At 44.2% G+C, this 9,627-nt stretch overlaps 2 pseudogenes; both read left to right on the forward strand.

The window, feature by feature from the left end:
* The first annotated feature begins 7,055 nt into the window (after positions 1–7,055).
* Positions 7,056–8,372, forward strand: LOC104854846 (annotated as a pseudogene).
* A 50-nt stretch (positions 8,373–8,422) lies between these two features.
* The window catches only part of LOC104854845, a 7,028-nt pseudogene continuing 5,823 nt past the window's right edge, over positions 8,423–9,627 (forward strand).

A 9,627-nucleotide genomic window follows, 5' to 3' on the forward strand; every position in this document is an offset into this window, starting at 1 on the left:
TGTAATTACAGCACTTGAGAGGCTGAGGCAGGAGGATCCTACAAGTTTGAGGCCAGCCTGGGCTACAGAGTGAGTTCAAAGCCAGTTTGCACTACAAAGTGAGACTCTGTCTCAAAAACAAAACAAAACAAATCATTCACATTTCTGTACACCAACAATAAATGGAATGAGAAGGAAATTTTGAAAATAATGCCATTCACAGTAGCTTTAAGAAAAATGACATACCTAGGAATTAACCTAACCAAGGAAGGGAAAGATCTCTACAAGATCTCTACAGTACTCTGAAAAAAAGAGTTCAAAGAAGACATTAGAAAATGGAAAGATGTCCCCTGATCCTGTATAGGCAGAATCAATATTATGAATATGGCCATACTCCTAAAACTGTTATATAGATTCAATGCAGTACCAAACAAGATATCCAGCAGCATACTTTGCAGATCTTGAAAAAGCAAATCTGAAATTCCTATGGAACCAGAAGAGACCCAGCACAGTGAAAGCAATTTTGGGTAACAAGATAAAAGCCATAAAAATACTTGAAGTCAAGGTATACTATAAACAATAGCGATAAAAATGGCACGGTACTGGAACAAAAACAGATACATGGATCAGTAGAACAGAACTGAGGATACAGAAACCACCTATGATGCATTCACCTATTTTTTCATGCTTGAAACAGGGCCAAAAGCACATGTTGCAGGAAGGACAGCCTGTTCAACTGGTGGTGCTGGGAAAACTGGTGATCTGCGTGCAGAAGTCTGAAATGAGACACAAATCTCATCATATACTAAATTTAAATCAAAAGTAATCAAAGATTTAAACATTAAAACAGAAAATTTTTTCAGCTTTAATTGAGTTTATTGGTACATTTTAGGGATACAGTACAGTTACATTCATTGTTGGGATCTTGTACCTCTACATGACAGGTCTTGGTTCTCATTTTTCTCCCTTGTCCCAGCCCTCCCTTCACCCCCACATCTACAAACACTTTATTTTCATCTTTTCATTATCTCACATTTTTTTTTCTTTTCCCTTATTACCCTTCCCCTACCCATCCCACCTTCCCTACACCAGTGGCACAATTGGTTAGTGCACGGTACTTATATAAAACAGAAATGTTAAACCCACTGGAAGATAAAGTAGATAACACAATGGAAGACCTAGGTATAGGAAAGGGTTTTCTAAACACAACCTCAATTGCACAAGAAATAATAGCAAGAATCAACAAATGAGATTATATCAGACTAAAAAACTTCTATACATAGAATGAATTAATCAGTATAGTGAAGAGACAACTTATAGAATGGGAAAATTTTTTACCAGCTACTCCTTAGAGAACTAATGTCTAGAAATACAAACAACTAAAGTGTTTAAAAAATTAAACCATCTAAAATTAAAGATCCAGTCAAGGAATGGACAAGAGAAATGAACAGATACTTCATAGAAGAATATATAAAAAATGCTCAACATCTCTGGCCATTAGAGAAATGTAAACTAAAACAATGATAAGATTTCATTTTAATTCAGAAAGAATGGTAATCATTAAGAAATCAAACAATAACAAGTGCTGGCATGGCTGTGATGAAAAACAAACCCTCCTTCATCATTGGTGAGAATGTAAATTAGTATACCAATTATGGATATCAGTACAGAAATTCCTCAAATAATTGAAATTAGAAACTCCATATAAGCTAGGGGTCCCACTGCTAGGTATCTTCCTCAAAGCAGTGAAGATATCACACTATAATGATACATGAATACCAATGTTTATAGCAGCATAGCTCATAATTGTTAAACCCTAGAAACAGCCTGTATATCCATCAATAGATGATTGGATAAAGAAAGTGTGGTATCTATATTTAATGGAATACTACTCTGCTGTAAAGAATGACAGTTATTTGTAGAAAAATAGATGCAACTGGAAAATATAATGTTGACTGAAATAAACAACACACACAAGCTTAAATATCAAATTGTATCTCTCATGTGAACAAGGCAAAGTACAAAGAGAATAATGAAGGATAGACAGAAGGGATCAGGAGATGGATCTCTTGCAATAGGAATCCATCTAAGGGAAAAAGCGTGAGGGGTGAGGAGGAGAGGAAGAGGAAACGAGCAGAATAAATATATGACTAGCAAGAAAGGCAGGGGTGACTGAGCACTCCACAGTGCGGGGAGACAGGCTTGCTGCAAGGGCCACCCTTGGCTCCAGCCAGAGGGAAGCTGGAACACCCAGTGGAGGGCGAGGGTGCCGGTCCCCCGGCCACATGCATCTGCATGCCTCACCTACTCAGCCACACAAGACACTTCCACTTAATCAGCTTCGTCTGTCGGTGGGAGCACATTCTGTGAACGTTTGTTTCTTTTAGACTACGGTGGTCAAACAGATTCGGGTTTTGTTCTATAACTCACAGTTTGTGATTTCTCAGTTCCCAAACACAGCACTAACAGTTGACTACTGTGGTCAAACAGATTCAGGTTTTGTTCTATAACTCACAGTTTGTGATTTCTCACTTCCCAAACACAGCACTAACAGCGTGGGTGTTGAAGGAAAACAACAATTAGAATCACAACAAAAATTCCCAGCAACTGTAACAGTAAAATCAAACTGCAACAAGGACTCATGGTTAGATCTTAAATTCTTTACTACAGAGCCCAGGAAACACTGAAATGGAGTGGCAGAGAAAATAAATATATCCTTATTTAATAAAACATCCTTCCTTCATTGCCAATTTTTAAGGAAATTCAGCTTCCAAGACTGAGGGCAGGGCTGGAAGGGAAGCAGACAGGTCATCTCCCCCACCTTCATATTCCAAACCACCTTCATATCTGCCTGAAGACAGGGTGGGTTGGAGGAGATGACAGCTGGATGGGTCACAGAGGGCAAGGCCACAAGACAGGCATGGCCATTCTTTGTCTTCTTTTGTTGATTTTTTATTTTTATTAGTACATGTTTGCTGTACATGACGATTACATTCATCGTGGGGAGTTGGTTCACATACTTCACTCTTCTTTGAAAACACTCATCTAACTATGTGAACCACTCTGAGAGCAGCCAGTGCTGTGCAAAAAGGGTTCCCCACACCCAGTGGGGAGACCCTGGACTGAATCAGAAGAAGCATAGCTCAGTCTTGGCTGCCTCGCATGTGAGCTCAGTCTTGGCTGCCTCGCATGTGCTCTGGGCCCTGCACGTCAACCTCTTGAGTCCACATGGGTAAATCAGGGTAGTAGTCCTTAGGGTTCCTCCAGATGCAGACCTTCTTAAACAGCAGAGATGGATGCTCAAGAAGTGTAGGATTTTGGAAAGCAACAAGAGAATGGAAAGAAGACGGAGAGGAAAGAAGAGACGACAAAGAGAGAGAGGCCTGGCGGGCGAAGAGGGATGGGTGAGGAAAGGCAAGTGAAGAAGAACAGTGAGGAAGGACAGGAGGGGCAGAAGAGCATCATGAGGAGCAGGGAAGAGGCCCGGGAAGGAGAGGGAGGTGGCATGCATGACAGACGCTTGTGGACACCATCCTGCCCAGAGATGCTGGTTCCTGGAAAGAGGCCTGCTGGTGGGTACTTCGATCGCCTATCCAGGCTTTTCCACATATTTGTTCCTGACGTGGAGTTCCTATCACAACAGCAGGCAGAGGCAGTGGGGAGGGCCCTCTAGGAGGAGGATATCTGCTCCAAAGAGCATCCAGAATTACAAGACAATCGCCCTCCACAGGAAGTGGTCAGGTAGGGTAGGATCGGGACATGTGCACAAGTCATTATCTGTTGTGCTGCCCATCCACACTTAACGCAAGCTCTTTATGCATTAAACTTCTAATGACTTCTCACAAGGCACCCAGGAATTGTCCTGGGGAAACCCATGATCAGAAGGAAGTCCATGCTTTAGTTCTTTGCCCATTATGTTAGTTAACTTGCTGTCACTGTGATGTAAAAGGTGAGTGAAGCCAATTTAAATAAGGCAAAGTTTATCTTGGCTCCTACTTTGAGAGGTTTCAGTCCATGATCAGCCAGCTCTATTGCTTTCAGGCTTATGGTGAGGCAGAACCATCATAACAGCAGGGCTTGACAGAGAAAACCTGCTCACCTCATGGTAGCAAGGCAGCAGAGAGAGGGAGAAGAATGGGCTAGGGTCAAGATATATCCTTCAGGATAGGCGCTAGTGACCTACTTCCTCTGTGTAGACCCCACCTCTCAACAGCCCATTCATCATGAACTCAGCAATGAATTAATCCCTAGAGGAGGTCATTGCCCCGATGATCCATTCACCTCCCAAAAGCCCCACCTCTGAACATCTGGGCCTTCTGGGGGAATGGTTTTAGATTCAAACCATAGCACCCACATTCTAATTTCCTTCATATTTTACCACTACGTATCGATTATCTAACCTAGGGAATGAGTACCTTTGCAGGAACCTATGCTTTACAACCTCCTAAATGAGGTGGTTTAAGACAACCTTCCAGTTTTCTCCATGGGCTGTAAACCCTCATTGCAACATGTTCCTTACCCTCAATCAGGTTGCCTGAGGGGCACTCATCCCAGTTGGCCCTTTTCAGATGGTGCCATGTTGTAAGAGCTCTGGCGATGCTTCTCAAACTCCTGAAATGATATGGCAATGTCTGCATTTAGACTGTGGCTGGCCATGTGTCTCTTAGAGAAGCCAACAAGCATGCTCTATCTCCTACTAACCCGTGAGTAATCACTAGCCACCTGGGTTGCACCAGGGCTCTGAGACTCTGAAATTACTCGTGGCTATGTGGACCCCTGGTCCCCACTTAGGGGTTCCTATTTCAGGGGGACATTTTATATTTACTCCATCCACCAGCTAACTGCATCACTGTGGCCTGTGCCTTTCTCCCAACAACATACTTATCATCTGCAAAAGTGGTCTCCAAGTACAAGGTTTTGACAAGACCAATGGAAGCATAATGGCTTTCCAGAATTGGTTCCTGCTCCTTATGTCTCTCTGCCTCTTATTAACAACTAAGACAGAGATTTAGAAATGTCACACCAGGGAATGGGAGAACAATTTCCTCCAGCCAGACTCATGCCCAGTCTTCCTGATCGCCTTTCATCTTTCCTGTTTTGAGGAAAGAGATCTTTCTGGGACTGCACTCCACTATATTCTGGACCCCATGCTCCTGGGGCAGGTTCTCCGGAACATCCCCCAATCGGCCTTCTTGCTGGCTTTTTACCACACTCCCCTCCCTCCCTTCCTCACTCTTCTTTGTAGGTAAAGAGAAGCACGGTAGAGACTTTGTCTTTCACTGTGGCTTCACCAGCACAGACCTGTGTCTCAGCCCACTGAGCCAAGGGAGGGCCTCTAACCCGTCCTGCTCTCACTGAGCTCCACTCCTTCCCATACTACCTTCCTCATGACCCATGGCCTGTCTCCCCGATCCAAGGGTCCTATCTACACTCAGTCCTTCTTAATGCACGTACAGAGCACCTGTCTGGAATCCTCTGTGTGCCTGCTGTGCTGTTCCATCCATCTGCTCCTCCTCGCTCCCCGCCTTCAAGGTCTCTTCTATAGGCAGACTTGCTTCTGCCTGCCTCCTGCACCTCGCTGCTCAATGTCTTGAATGCCAAGTTCAATGTGTCCAGACTGACATGTCCTTCCCTCCCCCAAGAGGACCAGGTTCCCAATACTCCCCACTGTCTTCCCATCACGGTTGTGGTTCCTGTGGGCAGCAACAAGTGTCATTATTTGGGGTCCCCTCCTCCCAGGTGACTCAATGGTCGCCTGTCATCAGGAGATGCCCCACACAGAACACCTCATCAGAGGATACTTCCCACTTGAAGTGTCAGTGTCACGGCACCTTCTTGGACAGATGCTCCCCAGGACTGAAGATGAACTAACTAGCAGAGAATCTGCTTCTAGCTCTCCCACTGCATTCTGTGGGGGTTCTGCCCCCCGGCCCATCAGAGCTGCTGATAACTAGATCTGCCCCACATGAAGTATGTGAAGTATATGACCTATGTGCCTCCACAGCCCCAAGATGTTCAGGCACCTTTGTTCTTAAGAAAAACAAGTTTTTTTCGGCGGGGGGGGATACTGGGATCAAACTTGGAACCTTGCACTCAATGGTGGAACCATTCAGCTAAATCCCTAGCCTGACACAAGTACTTTTAGTAGCTAGAAAAAAGAAAAAAAAAACTATTCTAATTTTAAGGTCAAAAATAACATCTCAGTTTCCTATGGGAGAATGAAGTCCCACGATATGACAGTATAATTGATCTATGTGGACATTATATTTTTTGATATTTGACATCTGAATATCATGCACTACAGATCAGACTGAAGTTAACTGGCCATCAAGGAACTAGTTAGGACCTCTCTGGTGGCTAGGCCTGTTCCCTGAGGCCAGCTGTCTATTAATCTCCAGGGAATAATGCTGCTTTTCACACTGGTCATCCTTTAACCAACAGGAGAAAAGGATAGAGAAGACTCTGTCTTGCCATCCTCACATGCCAGGGGTAAACAACACTCTAGGACAAGTCACTTTGGAAACTATAATCTTAAAATTCTAGGATGAGTATTTCCACTAATTTCTCTGTCCTTTTAAAACCCTTATTTAAGAGATTTAACTTTTGAAACAAAAGAGCTTTAAACAATCGTAAGAGACATTTTCCAGTTCCCTGTGCAAATGCATTTTAAAAACCTAGTTGCATAATTTCCTCTGGAAACAAAGATGAGCAAACTTTGTCCCATTACAGTTAGACACCAACAGACCAAATTCCATCTAAGAAATGGAGAATTGGTACTAAGGAACTGCCCATAAAAAGCACTGGGCCCAGATGGGTCCACAGGACATTCTCCCAAGCCTCACAAAGACCAGACAGTCTTGATGCTCAATGAATTATTTTAGAGCTTTGAAGAGAAAGAAAAGCATCCTGATTTCTCCTATGAAGCAAGTAAATGCTATTATTTAAACCAAATATACCAAGTGCAAAGAGGGAAAACTAAAGTTTAATATCTCTCATAAGCATCAGTGTAAAAATTCTAGACAAAATATTATTTAACAGAACCTGATTCCTCTTTAAGAAAAAATGTAACAAAATGGATGTTCCCCCTGGGAATTCAAAGCGGACTTAATGACACCAAACAATACACTAACAGCAAACCACCTAGAAGCAGCTGCCTGGCTGCCTCTTGCTTCTTCTTCTTTTGGCCTGCCAGCCTCTACCATGTCCATCACGGTAACACAGAGGTCTTACAAGTGTTCACCTCCAGCCCCCAGTCTTTCATCAGCCCCTTTGCAAATGCATGGCCCTGGTCCCCGCAGTTTCTGGGGCAGCCTCTGAATTGCCTGGTCAGTAGCTCCAGTGGAGCTGGTGGTGTGGGCAGCATCACAGCCATCCACCTAAACCAGAGCCTTCTGAACCCCTCTGAACCTGGAGGTGGACCTCAATATCCAGACTGCACATTCAGAAGAAGAAGATCAAGATGCTCAACAAAAAATTTGCCCCCTTCATCAAAAAGTGGTGTTTCCTGGAGCTACAGATCAAGATTCTGGAGACCAAGTGGAGCTCCCTGCAGTAGCAGAAGATCGCGGGAGCAGCATGGGACACATGTTCTAAGGCTATGTCGACAACCTCCAGCTGCGACACTCTGGACCAGGAGAAGCTGTAGCTGGAAGTGGAGCTTGGCAACATGCAGGGGCTGGTAGAGGACTTCAAGAATAAGTACGAGGATGAGATCAACGAGCACACAGAGATGGAGAATGATTTTTTCTCATCAGGAAAGAGGTAGGCAAAGCTTACATGAACAAGGTGAAGCTGCAGTCTTTCCTGGAAGCTGAGATCAACTTCCACAGGCAGTTATATGAAGAGGAGATGTGAGAGTTGCACCTTGGACACATCCATGGAGTTGTCTGTGGACAACAGCAGCTCCCTGGATGGGGACAATATCATTGCTGAGGTCAAGGCTCAGTACAAGGAGATCATCAGTTATAGCCTGGCTGAGACTGAGAACAAGTACAGATCAAGTATGAGGAGCTGCAGACACTGGCTGGGAAGCACAACAATGACCTGTGCTGTATGATGATGGAGATCTCTGAGATAAATTACAGCTTCTGCTGCCTGCAGGAGGAACCTGAGGTCCTCAAAGGCCAGACCGTGTCCGTGGAGGCTACTACTGCTGATGCTGAGTGGAGTGGGTATTAACCATGGCCATTAAGGATGCCAACCCCAAACTGGCCCAGCTGAAAGCTGCCCTGCAGAAGCCAAGCAGGACTTGGTGGACCATGAATGTCAAGCTGTTGCTGACATCAAGACTGCCACCTAATACTGCAAGCTGCTGGAGGGAGAGGAGCTCAGGCTGGATGGAGTCTGGGGTGCAGAACATGAATATCAACACGAAGACCACAAGTGGCTATTAGGAGTGCTAAGCCCTATTAGGAGTGTTCTGAGTCCTGGCATCAGCTCCAGCATGAGCTCCAGCTCCTTTGGCTGCATTAAGGCCATGGTTGTGAAGAAAATCAAGACCTATGATAGCAAATTGGTGTCTGAGTCCTGCTCAGTTCTGACATCCTGCCTACGTTACTGGCCACTGCAGCTTCTCCCAGCCTTTTCCCTTCCCGTAGCCATCCCAGAGCCTGTGGTAGGGACAGCTGTACAGAGGAGTAATGAGAACATGAGATCCACCTGAGGCTCAGCCCTAGCCCTCAGCCCACACTGGGGAATCTGCTGCCTGGGGTAACCCAACTTGCCTATGCCCTCTACCAAAACCTATTCGATTGTCTTTTCCAAAATAAAGCCTAAGCTGGTTCTGCAAACAAACAAAAACAACACAATAACAAATCTAAGTGGAAAAATCATGACTTTCACAGATGCCAAGAAAGCCTCTGCCAAACTAACAGGGAACATTTATTAATACAATGAACTGTGAGGTTAAGGTTCAACGCCACTCTTGTTTAACAGAGAAAAGTTACAGGCAACAAGAGAACAGCATCTGCACATCTCTGCCACTGCTTAATGTTATTCCAGAGGCACTAACTAATCAACCACTCAGGAAGAACAAGCAACAGCCCAGAGTGGGCGGAGAAGTACTGCAGAAGTACTGTAGTGGGCAGAGGAGACTGTAGAATGCTTGGAATACAGAAAATCTATGATGAAATGAATTTATTGAATAAAAGAATCCAGCAAAGCAGCAGGTTACAAAATCAGTAATCTTCCTTTCTACAAACAAGATGATCGAAAAAGCCCATATATAACAGCTACAAAAAGTAGAAATAAATTACACAAGGCGTTCAATACAGTTTTTATAAAGAAATGTTGAAAACACTCTGGAAACAGAAGTAGACCTGAACAAGTGGAAAGGTAATCCCTGCTCTTGAACCAGAGAGCTCAACATTAGGAAGATGCTTTCCTCTGCAAGTTAAGTTATAAATTCCCCCCTTGTTCTGAAAGACAAAATAAGCTATTTTGAAGTTAGAAACAATGCTTTGTGAAAGTAGCTAGAGACACTGAAAAGCCATGAGAACAATTAAAAGAACTATTGAAAATGGAGGAACAAAGGACCAAAAGCCATAGAAAACAAGAGCATGACAGACAAATCAAAAGAAGGGGGTGAAAAGCAGCCCCCATTAGGGGCCAGGGATTTAGCTCAGTGGTTCTGGCGCCTGCCTCGCAAGC

Source organism: Fukomys damarensis, unplaced genomic scaffold (assembly GCF_012274545.1).
Source record: "Fukomys damarensis isolate Sample0158 unplaced genomic scaffold, DMR_v1.0_HiC HiC_scaffold_30, whole genome shotgun sequence".
In the NCBI taxonomy this organism is placed as follows: Eukaryota; Metazoa; Chordata; class Mammalia; order Rodentia; family Bathyergidae; genus Fukomys; species Fukomys damarensis.